Source organism: Pseudochaenichthys georgianus, chromosome 4, assembly GCF_902827115.2.
Source record: "Pseudochaenichthys georgianus chromosome 4, fPseGeo1.2, whole genome shotgun sequence".
NCBI classification, from domain to species: Eukaryota; Metazoa; Chordata; class Actinopteri; order Perciformes; family Channichthyidae; genus Pseudochaenichthys; species Pseudochaenichthys georgianus.
In genome coordinates, this window is record NC_047506.1 from 29,878,865 (window position 1) to 29,896,248 (window position 17,384).

General features: G+C 44.9%; 1 protein-coding gene across 1 annotated transcript in view; it reads left to right on the forward strand.

Moving 5' to 3' along the window:
* The first annotated feature begins 1,059 nt into the window (after positions 1–1,059).
* Positions 1,060–17,384, forward strand: part of rgs8 (regulator of G protein signaling 8) — a 60,250-nt gene continuing 43,925 nt past the window's right edge. Inside the window, exon 1 of the mRNA XM_034080919.2 lies at positions 1,060–1,254. The gene's annotated coding sequence lies outside the window, so the exon portion shown is untranslated. The remainder of the gene's footprint in view (positions 1,255–17,384) is intronic.

A 17,384-nucleotide genomic window follows, 5' to 3' on the forward strand; every position in this document is an offset into this window, starting at 1 on the left:
CTCCCTAGGGAGGTGTTCCAGGCACGTCCAACTGGGAAGAGACCAAGGGGTAGACCTAGGACCAGGTGGAGGGATTATATCTCTTCGCTGGCCTGGGAGCGCCTTGGGATCCCTCAGTCAGAGCTGGTTGATGTCGCCAGGGAAAAGAAAGTTTGGGGCTCTCTGCTGGAACTGCTACCCCCGCGACCCGACCACGGATAAGCGGGAGAAGATGGATGGATGGATGGATGGATGTATATGATTAAATGTAAAATACTTTGTTTTGCTCAATTATTTACAAATGTTCTAGTCCCTCCTCATTCCTCTTTTTAGGTGTTTTGGGTATAATACATATTCAAATACACCTGTCAATCATCTTCAAATTAGGAAAGGCAAGTTCATTTATATAGCACCTTTCAACACAGGGTAATTCAAAGTGCTTTTAAAAAATAAAAGACATTAAGAAAATGGCATTTAAAAACAGTCAATAAAAAGCAAAGATAATAAAATAAACATTAAAAGAAAAATACATGAATACAAGTTTACAGTGCATTTTAAGATAGGAAAAGAGTAGTGCAGTGTATATAATGTGTCATAAAACAGTGACAAAAAGACACTCCATTTCTGACTTTGAGTAACCATTTCAAAGGCTTTGCACTCTTTGAGTGGATAACACCAAATAATACATTTACACAGCAAAAACCCTGAACAAAGTCTGTGTGAAAGCCATTCAGTTGTGCTAAACTAGCTCTTTTGGTGGAAAAACCAATGTCTTATACAATTCATTTAAATTCCCTGTTGAGGTTTTACTTATATAATATATGTCCCCAGATCTCAACCTTTTTCCACACCGCTGCATCCATCCCCAGCTGTCCTTCTGCACTTCACACTCACGTTTCCATCTCTTCAACCACAACATCACTGAGCGCCGCTTCTACACTTCACAGATGTGCTTGGGTTGTCCTTGGAGATTTCCCTGTGCAAACAAAGCTCTCTTCCCCCTCTGTCTCTCTCTGAATCCACCCCCTCTGCCTCTCGCTCTATCCAACTCTGCTGCTCTCTTCCCCCCGCCAATGAGCATGCTGTGTGTAGCTCCCACTCGCTGGCATCAGAAACACTAGATATCTTCGGTTCCGAGCTGCACAGATACATACACAAACGCACCAGCATTGGCTAGACGAAGGCTGCGTTCTGCCAAACACACCTTGGGGATAGGCTGTGATAAATAAGAAGGGGAGAAATAGTCCAGCATCTCTCGCACACACAAGACTCAAGGTAAAGGATCCATATTAATTTGTTAGATAACAAAGAGTTATGTAATTCTGCTCTAGACACAGAGCTCGCATTATGTGGTTCTTTCCTAAAAGGTTCACAGGTTGATTATTATCTACTGCATTGAATAGAGCTTATGGTTACATCAACGAAAACATTGTTAATGGAATGATGACATCTATGTGGCTGATGAGGAAAACAGTAATCAAACTATTGGAGTAGAGGAATACAAGCTGTATAAGAGTGTTAACCAAAAATCCAGCTAATTTTAATGATGTTTGTGTACACTGGCTGCATGTCCACATGTCTACCTGAGTGATCTCTTTTCCACGCATGCTTTCTGTCCCATTTATTGTGAGACCTATAAGAAATCTGTTCAAACCCTCCCACATCCTCTGCCTTGATGCTGAAAGCGCCAAGGGCTTTTCAGTCTAGCAAATGTCAGTCATCACAGCAATCAAAGTTGGAGCTGGGCTTTGAAGCCTACACAAGTGCCACCTATGATTGAGGTACACCCAAACCCTTCCATAACATTCAGATGTTTGACTTTTGAACCTACCAACCCCTACTTACCCTACCTTTGTATGTCAACCATGTCATAGTAATCTATAGGATTACATGTTAAGATGTTGCAGAGTCATTTTATCCAAAGCAGTACATTAAGTTACCCTTCTGTGTGTTGTGATCCGAGCTTCTGTGCTTTGTTTGCGTATCTAATACGATTGCGTGCAGGAGTACCAGTTTGGCTAGTCATTGCTCTGAATTGCGCTAAATAGGCGGCTACCAATGATCACGCTATCCCGACCCACAACATTTCTGCAGAAGTGTAGCAGGCACCCTTTGGTTCACACAAGTTATCACTTTGCTCTGTCAGCACTGTTGCCATAGTTTGCAATGTAAGGAGGATGTGTTATACCTTTTGACAGAGGGAGGCTAAGTTATCCTCCTGATTGCAGTGTTTGTTCTAAGCTAGCTGGCTACGTGAAATCGTTTTTTATTTTATGTGGTATCTAGATATTCTCACCAATTCTCAAATAAGCCTTTCTCCCACAACATTGTATTTTTATTTTTAAACATTTGCTATACCAATACATTACACCATGAGATGAATTAGAGTTACCACAGACAGCTATTTTAGGCAAAACAAAATAACATATAATGTACTTACAGTTCACTTTTGGACACACGTTCAACATGAACATGTTGTGTTGGTAGGAAGTAAGTTTTACCCATGTGAATACATAAGTATTGCTGTATAAACAAGGCTTAAACATATTTTTATTATACATATTCCAATTGGTTTAGAAAATTCTGCCATTTGTGTTTCACTGATTATCAAAATAATTGGCTTTTTTTCTCAATTGACTAAATTAGTTTATTTATTTTTGCAGCATTGATCTGCATTAATCCAGTGACATTGCTGTGCCAACCCAGTCTCACGGCCTTTCGTGTTATAGTCACAACATTTAATCTATTGATTTGTGTTCACCAACACGATTTTCCCCTTTTTTTCGTGTCACACAGAACGATTTTAAAAGCAATGTATTTCTATTGGTAGTATGTTTCATGCCTGCACCACGTATTTGTGTCCGGTCGGGTCTTGGAAGACCGGAAGCTGTGTGGTTCATAAAAACATTTTCTTACTCAATATCAAGCCACGATTATTGTTTTTATTTCAAATTGTATAATGACTTTTTTTTGCCGTCCGTGAGGAAAATAAAAGGGGCTCAGAGCCTCAGAATACTGAAATCTGTATTGTTTGTAATTTTTTTTCCTTCTAATTTGTTATTCTTTTCTAAATAACACACTGTTATTTACTCAACAATAACACACAATTATCCTTGTTTTTATTGATTTGTTTAATTCTAAAATATCTGGCTTTTTCGCCGTCCGCCAAGAACTGAAGTTCAAAATAAAGTCACTGGAAACAGACGTGCGATACACACCCACTGAACTGATTACCCAAGATCCTCAGCAATGGTTGCAGCTCGGTGATTGGATGTTCTAGCCGCAATGCACGTTGGGATATGGTGTTAAAGCGATATGAAATAACTATCAACAGAATTGCGTTGCCAGGCAACAGCTTGGGATGAAAACAGTATTTCCGGTCTCAAAGTTTGCATAGTAATCTGCAGTACTCATCACCTAAAAACATCAGTTTATCCTTGTTAATTACACAACAGTGATTGGTTTAAATTGTGTACAATGCTTTTGTGTTTTCCCCCTTCGATTCGGAGAAACAAATAGTTTTTTCTGAGTTTAGGATGGCCGAAGACACTATACCCATAATCCTCAACTATCGTTTGGGACTACAGTCCCTTTTCTTGACAAACCCCGTGATTAATCTTCAAGCTGTGTGATTGGATGTTGGAGTGGCAGTGTGCCAAGTTTACGCCGAGCGTCAGACAGCTCTATGAAATGAAATCACGGCAGACTATCCAAAACCGGACTCGAACGGGTCCAGCCCATACTATTTGAGTATAATACCGTGTTTCCAACCAAACATGTCAGTACCTCTGGAGTTACTTTAAAAATATCAGTAGTAATGTAGTAACGTCTCAACTGTATACAATCTCAGTTTCCAACAATGTACTGTAGAAAATCACAGTAACCAACAATGTACTGTAGAAGATCACAGTAACCAACAATATACTGTAGACATTCACAGTAACCAACAATGTACTGTAGATATTCACAGTAACCAACAATGCACTTTAGATAATCACAGTAACCAACAATGTACTGTAGAAGATCACAGTAACCAACAATGTACTGTTGAAGATCACAGTAACCGACAATGTACTGTAGATATTCACAATAACCAACAATGTACTGTAGATAATCACAGTAACCAACAATGTACTGTAGAAGATCACAGTAACCAAAAAAGAAAGAACTAACCGAAAAACCCAATTTATAGAATAGCTCAAATATCTTAAATAAACCAACATATTGTTCTTAATAATCTTGATGCAGTGTAATTACTAGTTTGACTATACTAGATATTTGATATACTTAGTAGATATATATTGTTAAGACCCTATGTCTTAACAAGAACTACAACTGTGGTGCTGATTTGTACCAAGCTGCATAGCGTGGCTCTAGGGAATTGTAGTTTTTAAATATATTAGTGTTTTTCCTAAAATTGGAAGTTATAAATACTGAATTAAGAATACACTGAGGGTTTAAGGGGATGGTAAACACATGTGTGTATCTCTACGGCAAAGTATTCATTTTCACATTTCATGGTGACAAGCCATCCCAGGCGTATAGTTTCAGAGAGCACTTTCAAGGCCCAATATATAGAAGCTTTTTTTTTTGTTTATTTTTTTTTGTTTTATGGAAATACTGACCAAAATGTGTCACCTTCAGAGATTACAATACTACAGAATCTGTTTCATTAGCCAATGCAAGCATACAACGAATGTGTCTTGGCATTGCGCCTTAAAAACGTAACACAGAGGAATAAAAATAGACAAAAGTAAGGTAATAATCATCATTTTTATTATTATTGTGGCGACTCAATTGGCTATAGGCTGTGACGCGTTTTCAAAGAGAAAGTCCATACCAAAGTAATATAGTCTGACAATATTTAATAAACAAAAACGAACTACAAACTTTAGGGACAAAAACGGTCAACAGAAAAAATAGGCTTGTTTGAGATGAGCTGCAGCTTGCCTCGAAAGTAGATGAGAATAGCCGATTGCAGCCGGGGGAGGTCTCAAAAAGCTCGCCTGAAGTCGGACAGCTCGGAGTCGGCTTGACTCCGTTTGCAATGGCGTAAATTGCGTTGGCGTTCTTCGTTGCAGATGAAGTGGATGCAGTAGAAATGGATGCAGTAGAAATCCCACAATTATTAAACCACTACAAATGAATGACTGAAGTGTCTGTTCATTTTAAAACAAATCAATACAAGGGGGGTTGAATCCCACATGTAAAAGACAGAACCACTACTTTTCAAAACTACTTCCATCAGTGGTCTTGACCAGTTTGCATTTATAAAGAATGCACAAATGTGTTTAATCGTTAATGTCAGATATGTACTAAGTAAATACATTTGTTCCTGCTCAAGATTAGATTACACTTTATTGTTATTGCACAGATTACAGGTACTGAGACAACAACATGCAGTTTAGCTTCTAACCAGGAGTAAAGCAGTAAAGTGAAAAGCAATGTACAAAATCTACAGAATAAAATATCGAATGAAAGGAATGATGAATAAACAATGAGGGTAGATATACACTTTAGCCTATGAGCAGTATGAACAGTATTAACAATGTGTATGGACATGCTAAGATATATAAAGTATGAAAACGGTAAGTAGTGCAAGAATAGTATAAAATATATAGATATTAGTTTTATGATGATAAACATTGTGGAACAAAGATGAATGGAAGTGGCGACATAAAACTGACACAAAACAACAAAATACTTTTGCGGAGCCAATTGGAGAGTTTCATCACCAGCACAGGGTAAAAACCACCAATGAGCGCTCAGGTCGATATACCATCGAGTCGTTTCCCGTCAAGCATTTCTCTTCTGCAGCTCGTGGAGAGAAACTGGGGGTGTTTCTCAATGTCGAGGACGCTTCCTTGGTAAGACATCTCTTCCGAGTCAGGTCCATCAGAGGCTAGGCAAGAATCCTTCCTGGCATTCGGAGAACGAAGAATGGAACAGGCTAGCAAGTGTGCGTCATATGAGAGGCCCCGCCTTACATTTTCCGCCAAAGATTTGGTAAATTGGTCCGTGTGCAAAGCATTGTGGGGATTTTAACTCCGCCGAGGATACAAATGTGCAGCATCGAAATGTCCCGCAACGAAGGATGTCGGCCTCGATAGGATTCCAAGCATCCTGGACATTGGAACAGTCCTACGGCGGGACTCGATGACGTAGCATCCTTGAAATAGTGGCTCTGGAGCAGCCTTCCTCGACATTGAGAAACTCAATTTCGAAGAAAGCTGCTGACCAATTGTCAGGGAACAAGAAGTAAGGCAACAGGACACAGGAGTGGTTTAAATAGACTGGGTTTTTTATTTACCCAAAGGTCCACAGAAAACATCATAAATCAATAAGTTCTAATTAGGCCTATAAAAGAGGACAACGGAAAATGGCATCAACTTAACAGGTGTAAACTCAACAAACTGAGCTGCTACAATGAAAAACCAAGGAACATATATAGTGGCTTGGCCAAACCAAGTTGAAACCAAGGGATACTTAATAGTAACATAATACACAAAGGACATCCCCCCCTTTAACATGGAAGCAGGTGGTTTGTCCCAATTGGCTCCTTGCAGTATTTATGAGTCCTCAGTGCTCGGCCAAGCCCTTTGCTGAACCAGGAAATAACCTCCCCCAATGGATATGGTAACTCAAGAGACAAAGAAAGTAATTAATACAAACAATTGTGTCAGTTAATTTATGTAACCGTAGCCAAAGTTTGACAGTCCGACGTACAGGGTCAATTCCTGCATTCATTTTGCATGTTATAATTCACAGAAATCTTGCAAACATTAGATTTCAGTGTGGACATGCAGAGGTTTTCAACGTGTGAGGCGCGCCTCCCCTGGGGGGCGCCAGAGAGCTTCAGGTGAGGCACAGCGTGAGAAAAAAATAACGAGAAACAGTGAAATCTAGCTAGTTAACTTCAGCTAACTTTATGCAACGGCAACATGGATCGATTTTTAGTGAAGTTACCTAAAGTGAAAGAGGAGACAGCGTCTGGCAGAAAAAGTCACTTGCACACTTTTGGCTGTCTGTGGAGACCGAGTTCCCCCCCTCGCCAAAAAGGCTGTAAAAGTGCTCATTCCCTTCACCTCCGCCTACCTGTGTGAGTGCGGGTTTTCCGCATTGACTTTGATCAAAAGCTAGTACCGGTCAAGCAGGGGCGCAGCTTTGTTTTGAAATAAAAGTTGTGGCTCATGTTGGAGATGTGAGTGGTCTGAAACCCACCTCGGCTCCGCGTGTCCTTTTGATGAGCTGGTTTAAATCATAAAAGGAAGGAATTTAAGAGCACCAGGATACAATTTTGAACAATAATCTGTTTTAATGGCAAAAGACACAATACAATTTACAGAGTACTCTGGGCTCAATTCCACTACCGTGCTACACCGAGACGGACAGTCAGAAGGGGCCCCGAGCATCAAAATATCATATTATTTATACACACAAGTGGGGAGGAGTTGTGTGGGTTCCTCCTCCCTAGCTATTTGTTAAAGGTGATTTCACTTATGGGCGAGCTAGCCAGTGAGTTAGCAGTTCTCATTCATTACACTCCGTTCGATGTCTCACTATGGGATGTGCCTCATCGCGGAGCTAACAGAAGCATCAATCTCATTACGCCAATCCTGATTGGCTGATGATCTTGACGTCAGCGTCAGGGAATTCACCCCCTATAAGTAGCCTGCGCCACGACGCATGCGTCATTCAAACACCTCTTCTCGCTTCAGAGCACATCTCTACAGTAGCCGGGAGAGCTTCACTGTCCACAGACTGAACCCAAATACCCATCTCGGTCGACTGGCGCTCGCCGGCTACTCCTTCTGCTTCGCAGGAAGACGGTAGTACTAACGCCAGTTAGTATTAAAATCGACCTCGCCCTTCTCTTCCCCGGAAAGTAAGGTAGGTCCGATTTTTTAAGCTAGCAGCACACCTGTTGCTAGCTCGCTCCCTCTCTACCGACACCACGGTAGCGAGGACGTTTTTTCTTTTCTCTCCTCCACGGAGGGGAAAAGGATTAAAAAGGAGCATACTGCATACTTCACCTCTCGTCAACTGGACTTCATGTTTCTGACGGAGACCTGGGTCCATGCTGGCGAGTATACTCCGTTCTCTGAACTTGTTCCTCCTGACTGTACTTTCTTCAGCTCCACCCGTACCACCGGCCATGGTGGGGGCATAGCATCAGTGTTTAGAGCTAGCCTCCAATGCAGATTGCTTCACCCTGTAACAAGCTACGCTAGCTTTGAGTTACAGCTGTTTGAACTGAATCCGGCCTCGCCTGTGCTCTGCGCTGTTGTATATCGTCCGCCAAAATGCAATAAGGACTTCATAAATGACTTTTCTGACTTTCTGTCCGGGATCATGGTGAAATATGATCGTGTTTTGATCTCCGGAGATTTTAATGTGCATGTGTGTTGCGAGTCAAAACCCCTGGTTAGGGACTTTTTAAATCTCCTCGATTCTTTTGGTCTAGTTCAGTCCGTGGCTGGCCCAACACACGAAAAAGGACACATTTTAGATTTAGTATTATCGTTCGGACTATCTGTATTTGTGGATGAAATCTGTGAAGCAACAGGTATCTCAGACCATTTACCTGTTGTGTTTACAACCTCGATCCCTAGCGCAGGGCTCGAGTCGCGAGCCCCTGCACGTCGTCTGCGTTTAATTAACCCATTGACGGCCTCACAGTTTTCTGATGTTTTTAATGCTTCTCTGATCTGTAAATTAGAGATGAACTGTGCTTTTAGTGCTGATGAGCTTATCTCTATGTTTGACTCGACATGTACACAAATACTTGACTCTGTTGCTCCGTTTACGCTTAGACGCACCAAAGTTCTCCCACAGCCGTGGCTCAGTGACTGTACTCGTGCTCTCAGACGCGCTTGCAGGCGTGCAGAGAGAAAGTGGAAGAAGGATGGACTCCATGTCTCCTTGGAAATCCTTCGTGCTTGCCTTTCTGACTACCAGACGGCAGTCAAAGCAGCCAAGACAGAGCACATTTCTCTGTTAATCTCTAAGAACAGCCACAAACCTCAGGTTCTTTTTAATGTCCTCAACTCGATCATTAATCCCTGTGATGTTTCTCCAATTGTACCATCGACTACTCTCTGTGATAAGTTTCTGTCATTTTTTATTGAAAAAGTATCTGCTCTTAGGCTAGCCCACACTAGTGCTAACCCAGATTCTGCCCCTCTTCTGTGCGCTGCTGTCCTCGACCACTTTGAGCCTGTATCCCTCTCTTCTCTCTCAGATGTTGTCAAGCACCTGCGGCCGACAAACTGCACCTCAGACATCATTCCCTCTCGCCTTCTCAGAGACGTTTTCGATTCAGTTGGAGCAAGTATTTTATTACTTATAAACACCTCTCTCAGCTCAGGATGTGTCCCAGCTGCCTTCAAACATGCTGTGGTCAAGCCACTGCTAAAAAATAAAAATCTCGACCCCTCCATTCTTGCAAATTTTAGGCCCATCTCCCAGCTACCGTTTTTATCTAAAGCGCTGGAGCAAGTAGTCTACGCCCAGCTGCAGTCTTTTCTAACCATGCATGGCATCCATGAAAAGTTTCAGTCTGGTTTCAAACCCATGCATAGTACTGAAACAGCCCTTTTAAGAGTTTTTAATGATCTCCTCCTAGCCGCCGACTCAGGTAGCCCAGCTGTCCTGGTGCTGTTGGACCTGACAGCGGCCTTCGATACCGTGGACCACAGCATTCTGTTGTCGCGGCTCGAACAGTCCGCAGGCATCACAGGCTCTGCTCTGGCATGGTTCAGGTCCTACCTAACAGACCGTAGCCTTTCAGTGCAGCTAGGTGCCTTCTCCTCTGCAAAAGCCCCCCTTACCTGTGGGGTTCCCCAAGGTTCTATTCTGGGCCACATCCTCTTTCTATTAGATATACTGCCCCTAGGTGCAATTCTCTCCAAGCACAACATCCCCTTCCACTGCTACGCTGATGACGTTCAGATATATCTACCTCTCAATGCTAATGCCTACTCCTTACAGCAATTGATGGACTGCTTGGCTGAAATTAAATCCTGGCTGAGCCAAAACTTCCTCACCCTCAACAAGACCCCAACCTCCGGCCTCCCAGGTTGACATTCTTGGCTCCCTGAGTAAAAACATCCTCCCCGCTGTAACGAACCTTGGAGTAACCTTCAATAGCACTTTTAAATTTGATAAACAGGTCAGCAGCGTAGTCAAAACCTGCTTTTTTAAATTACGACTATTGGCTAAGACCAAGTCGTTTTCATCTTTTAAAGACTTAGAGAGGGTAATTAACGCTTTTGTGACATCGCGACTGGACTACTGCAACGCTTTGTATGTGGGCATGGATCAGGCATCCATAAAACGCCTGCAGCTAGTACAGAACGCAGCTGCACGTCTCCTGACTGGCCACAAAAGGCGTGACCACATTACCCCCATTCTGGCCTCACTTCACTGGCTTCCAGTTCGGTTCCGAATAGATTTTAAACTCCTTTTATTTGTTTTTAAGGCCCTAAACGGGCTGGCTCCGGCTTATATAGCTGACTTAATCCAGCGATACACCCCAGCCAGAGCTCTAAGGTCTGCCGACCAAATGCTGCTGGTAGTGCCGAAAACCAGGCTAAAAACTAGAGGGCACCGAGCCTTCGCAGCAGCTGGTCCCAGGCTCTGGAACACTCTTACCTGTGAGGTCGGCCCAGACACTAGGGGCTTTTAAATCCTCTCTAAAAACACACTTTTTCTCTCTGGCCTTTTAAAAGTGAGCAGAGCATGACATTTTTCATTTTGTATTTTAACTGTGTCTGCCTTTATATTTGTTGTTTTTAACTTAAATGCTACAAATTGCAATATGTTCCGTATATTTTGTATTCATGTACAGCACTTTGGCGCGACCGAAAGTTGTTTTAAAATGTGCTTTATAAATAAACTTGATTTGATTTGATTTGATTTTCCACACCAGTCAGTATTCTCCGGGAATAAAAGACCCACACCGTCCTTTTTCTCCGGATTAAGGACAAGGTGGTAATAACTTTTTCTCCCGTCCCACCTGTCGAGAGCGGGCCCTCTCCACGCCACGAGGCGACCAAGATGGACGCCCTTCTCCCTCACACCAGAGGAGTCAGGGACTCAGTGGTTCGACTCTGCAGCTGCGGGTTGAAGATCTCGGGCATAGACACACACCAGGTCTGTTCGTCCTGCCTCGGGCTGGAACACGCCCGAGGCGCGATCGACAACCCCGGCTCATGCGGACATTGTGTCCGCTTCACCGTTAAGAGCCTCCGCCGACGGTTAGCAAGACAAGCTAGCCTGTCGGAACAGGACCCCCCCATGTCCATGGATCCGCCGACCGGCAGTCAAGACATGGGGGCGTCCGCCACAGAGAGTGAACCCCTCTCCGTGTCGGTCTGGGGCTCATTATCCGCTATGGCCACAGAACCGAAATCCCGCGCCCTGGCAGGCCGGGACCCGGTGACGACAAGACACGCTTTACCAAGTTGGGGCTCCCGGTTAGACCTCACCATGGTCTCACCTGTGGAGGATGTCCTCGAGCTGGACTACGAGGAGGACGCCCTGGCGTTCCTCCTGTCCGAATCGGATGAACAGGAAGAGGACACCTTCATTTCACCGGCTCAGGCTGCAAAGCCTGAGGCAAGTGCTGCTCTCCCGGGCGATAGCGCACCAGCTTCGCCCGGTCTGAGCATGGACCTGCAGGCCGTGTGCAAACGCGCTGCGGTCAGACTCAACGTTCCGTGGCCTGAAATGGCCAAGGAGACCTCCAGGTCCCGCTACGAGGGGAAACACCTTCCCCAAGCAGCGGGCATAAAGAGGCAACTCCTCCCGGTCTTCCCGGAAATGTTGGATGAAGTGTCGGTCTCGTGGAGAGACCGGCCCTTCAACAACAAGGTCCCAATCCAGGGTGCCTCCTCCCTAGACTGCGACGGAATGGAGAAGCTCGGCCTGCTCTGCATGCCGCCCATGGAACCGCTGGTAGTGGCTCACCTTCTACCAAAGGTGGGCCCGTCACCAAGCAGGAACCCCACGCTCCCAGCAAAGTCGGACCGTTTTCAGTCAGCAATGACTGAAAAGTCCTACAAAGCTGCAGCATTGTCCGCCAGGGCAAGCGGATCTCTGCGAGGACCTGTCGGGTAACCCGGGGGCAGCCACTCTGGACGAGATGGCAGCGGTCACGGACATTTGTCTCCGTGTCCAACGCTGCGCCGACCAGGCCACGGGCAAGGTAATGGGGATCATGGTGGTGCAGGAAAGAGCGAGATGGCTCAACCTCACCACTCTCCCAGACCGGGAAAAGGAGGATGTGCTGGATATGCCCATCGTTCCCGAGGGAATTTTCGGCTCCGCTCTCGCCTCCATGCAAAGGAGGTGTGAGACGAAAAAGAGGGAGGACGAGGCACTCTACCTCTGCCTCCCTCGAAGGGTCCAGCCGCTGCTTTCGCAGCAGCAGTCCTCTGCCCAGGCTGCCTCGAACTCTGCTTGGTTTAAAGCACCGAAGACGCAGAGGCCGCAGCCCACCCCGAGTCCCCAGCCCAGGCTGGAGACAAGGGCAAGCTGGCCTAGAAATTCTCCGGTTCCGGCTGCAGCTCAGGCTCAGCCAACCCAGAATTTCGGCCAGCAGTTCAGGAAGAAGAAGCAAGCGGCGTGACAGCCCCTCCTTCTTCCCTCCGTGAATGTGTTCCCGCCGCCTCGAGAGATGCCTAAACACCATCTTCAAGTCCGCACAAACACATGTCACACATTGGTTGATCCTTCTGTCATAAAACATTTGCAGCTGACGCATCCAGGCTTCAGGCCGAGGGCGCAGCTCAAAATAATGAAAAGAAAATCAATAAAGCCAATAAACAGCCCGTCAATTGTTCCCCTTATGAGAGCAGCTACGGCATCTCTCAAAAGGCGGATTACTGGCGGGTCTGTGAAGGCACCACCGCCACGCGCAGTGCCGGCTGGGGCTTTAAGGGCACCACCGCCACGCGCATGCGCAGTGCCGGCTGGGGTCGTGAAGGCACCACCGTCACGTGCATGCGCTGTGCTGGCTGGAGCTGTAAAGGCACCGCCGTCACGCGCATGCGCAGTGCCGGCTGGGGCTGTGAAGGCACCGCCGTCACACGCATGCGCAGTGCCGGCTGGAGCTGTAAAGGCACCACCGCCCTAGCCGCAACGTACGGGCTGGCGGAGATATATCAGCTGTTGTGCGGGCAGCCATGGCAGCCCCCACCACGCAGGGACAGATTGTCTCAGGCGGGGGGGGGGGGGGGCGATCCTTCACCCACGCCTAGAGTGCGGGGCACTATGGGCCTGACCCGTGAGTGGTACAATCTGAATACAGAAGGAGATAAACATTATTCAGAGTGCGAGAGCTTCCTCCACCAGGTCTCTTTACGACTGTAAGTGGAGGGTGTTTGAGGAGTGGTGCCTTCAAGAAGGACACATCTCTTTTCAATGTCCTGTCGGGGTGATTTTATCATTTCTACAGGACTTGATCGATAAACACAGAGCTTTCTCCACGATCAAGGTGTACCTGGCTGCTATTGCTGCATGCCATGTGGGCTTTGAGGGTAAGACGGCTAGCCAACATCCTTTGGTCTGCCGTTTTATGAAGGGAGCTCGCAGGCTCCTCCCTGTCTCCAGGTCGCTGGTGCCCTTATGGGACCTGGCAGTGGTTTTAAATGGGCTCAAAATGACCCCATTTGAACCCCTGGAAGGAGCTGACATGAAACATCTGTCACTCAAGACAGTGCTGTTACTGGCCCTGGCATCCGCTAAGCGGGTCAGCGATATTCATGCACTGTCTGTACATCCCTCATGCACTCAGTTCACCCCAGGGCAAACGAGAGTGTTGTTGAAGCCCAGCCCTGCCTTTACACCAAAGGTGGTTGGTTCGTGTACCCCAATTGACATTGAGGCATTTCCTCCGCCGCTGGTTTCCTCCGGGGAGCAGCAGCAGGATCTGTTGTGTCCAGTCCGGGCTTTACACACATATATGGACAGATCAAATGAGCTTCGTCTTAATGACCAACTCTTCGTGTCCTGGCCTAACCCTCACAAGGGCAAGCCCGTTACTAAGCAACGGCTCTCCCACTGGATTGTGGAGGCAATTGCTTTGGCCTATACGAGTCAGAATTTGCAAGCACCTTCGGGTCAGCGGGCTCACTCGACTCGGGGCCTGGTTACATCCTGGGCTTTGTTCAAGGGTGTTTCCATCCAAGACATCTGTGCAGCGGCGAGATGGTCCTCGCCGCTCACTTTTGTCCGCTTTTGCAGGCTAGACGTCTCCGCTCCAAGCGTGGCCCGAGCAATGCTGGGCACCTTGTTGAGTCGGGACTCCACCTGTTAAATTCTGGTTGATCGGTGATTTTCGAGGTAAGCTCGTCTGGCAATACGGGAGCTACAATTTCCCATAGTGAGACATCGAACGGAGTGTTATGAATGAGAACTATAGGTTACTTACGTAATCCCCAGTCCTCAGAGTAACATGAAGTGAGATGTCTCACCAGACGGCCCTCCTTGCTATGGTGAAGCGAGAAGAGGTGCTTATTTTGAATGACGCATGCGTCGTGGCGCAGGCTACTTATAGGGGGTGATTTCCCCTGACGCTGACATCAAGATCACCAGCCAATCAGGATTGGCGTAATGAGATTGATGCTTCTGTTTGCTCCGCGATGAGGCGCATCCCATAGTGAGACATCTCACTTCATGTTACTCTTAGGCTTGGGGTTACGTAAGTGACCTATAGTTTTCCATTGGCCAGTTTCACTTCTGGGCGGACCCAAGACAATGAGTCAGCAGCCGTTGACTCCGTCTGATTCACTCCCTCTCCTTACAGTGTGTGTGTGTGTGTGTGTGTGTGTGTGTGTGTGTGTGTGTGTGTGTGTGTGTGTGTGTGTGTGTGTGTGTGTGTGTGTGTGTGTGTGTGTGTGTTGTGTGTGTGTGTGTGTGTGTGTGTGTGTGTGTGTGTGTGTGTGTGTGTGTGTGTGTGTGTGTGTGTGTGTGTGTGTGTAAATAAGGATGTTTCCTGCCATGCAAACTGCTCCTACTTCATACAGAGTAATTAAGCACACACATATATTTAAGCCAATTACTCCAAAATGTTGTGGCAATATAGCACGCACGACATCCTCTGAACTTCCTCTAACCTCGAAGTCAGCTCACTTAACAGGAATACATGTATTGATAAATGCAGAACGACCATTATCCCATGGCCTCTCTAGGAGTCTTGCAGGATATTAATTATCCAATTAACTAACGTCTGCAAAGGAGCGCACATACATTTTCCCCTATGCAGCTACGCACCAACATTGTTATCGTTTCTTAGCTAATACATGCTGGATATGAACCACTAATCAACAAGACTTTAATTGTATTAGGTCTGAGGAAGCCCCTGTCTTGGAGTTCCTCTGACCTCTTACCAATTCAATTAACATGGGTACATCTGCTGTTAATATGCAAAGACCATTGATAATTAGCAAAGAGACTCCCATGCCTCTTCTACTGACTTTCTGAAAAATACTCATCCACGGGTAATCTTTTTACTCAAGGCAGAAATCACAGGTTATACTGTACCTTACCTACTCACAAATAGCCAAAAAAACACCCTTTTGATTATACATAAAAGTGGAAGAAAAGACTATTGCGCTCATCTACTTTTTTAACACACTTCTTATATATCCAACCCAGTCTCATAAAAAAACGTGTAATAACTACTTTGGTCCACAACGTAGGAAGTAGTATTTCTACGAAAACGCCTCTGAAATTGTAAAATGCCTACGTTTTTTCTCACCATTCATTCCAATGGCTGGCGTCTATGTCACCTGATCTTCACATTTCTCCCTGCAGAAAAAAAAACATGGCCGACATTCGTTTTATTCTCGGTGGAAAATGCCTATTTTAAGGTTAGTGTGGCGATTACAATGCCCTTTGATGTCATTTGATGCGAGAAATATGAGTTGATATTTCAGATTATGTGTGCAGTGGATGTACATGATCTTTAGTTTGCTAGTTATTACGAAGATTACTTCAAGAAATTGTGTCTATACAACGTTTTCATTGTTACCAAGGTGGTTGCTAGGGACGCTGCTATCGATATTATTTCTGTTATGTTGGGTACAATGGTGTTATCTTTATTGCTACCCCCTTCCCCGTCAATGTATAGTGTTGGTCCACAGTGCAAACGTATTAGTTTAACGAAATCCGCATCTAAAATTGTGGCATAGTGTGGTGCCGAGAGATGGGAGTCGGAGGCGGGGTATCAAAGGTACAAGCTAGACTTTTATTTAGCATCTCAAAACACATGTAAACAGCTTCATGCCCGGGAAGCGAAGACCGGCGGAGACAGGAAGTCCGGCTCACAAAAAGGTCCGTGCAGAACAATACCCTAACCCATAGATCCGTGGGTGAATAATGTCAATCACCACAATAGATACGTTATTTTCCCCTGTGCAATTCTCCATTTACTCAACAATAACACATAATTATCCTTGTGTTTATTTATTTGTTTGATTAATAAACACAAGTTGGAGTCCGTCAGGACCGAGGGTCGGAGCAGCTCATTTGCTTTACAGAATATTACACCCGGAAGTAAGTATTCTCTCCGCTTCGCTTGACAAACCCTGTGATAGTCCTCAAGCTCTGTGATTGGAGAGTGTGCAGAGCGTCAAACAGCACTTGAAAAGCTGGAACTTATGTCTGTGACCCCTCCTGTTGTTCATTGATGAGCCTGAAACATGCACTTGTCAATGTTCAGAGGCACATTGTGCAAATATGGCAGAAGCCATCGATCATCTTAAGATAAGATATACTTTATTGATCCCAAGTTGGAAACATTTGCGTTACATCAGCATGTGTATAGTTGTAAATATGCAGTGGTGTTTATTTGTAAATCATTTAGTATAATCACACACATTCTGTGTTTTATATTTAATAATTCTGTGTTCTTTATTTATTGATTGTTCAATACCTGACTAGGTCGGAGATGAAAAACTTTGGTCACAGGTTCCTCAACAGTGCATCACAAGACATCTTTCAATATGTGTACCTCCACCATTAAATTGTCATATGCTGCACATTTCTTATACTATCTACATACATCTTATAAGAGTATAATGCATATGTATAATATCAGTTAAAATAAGTGCTTCAACATAGTTAACATTGCTGGAGGTATGCACAATATTGATAGATGTCTTGTAATGCACTGTTGAGGAACCTGCGACCCAAGTTTTTCATTCATTGCATAACTACACCATAGTTGTGTAGGCCTATATGATATGTCAATACACCTTAGAAAATCTTGAAAGGGATGTGCAAAATAGTCATTATATACAGTCTTTACTTAACTATTAGTAGAGCATAACGAGTAATGAACATACTTTATAGGGATTCTATTAATATCTAATAATACAAATAATGAAATTCAATAACAT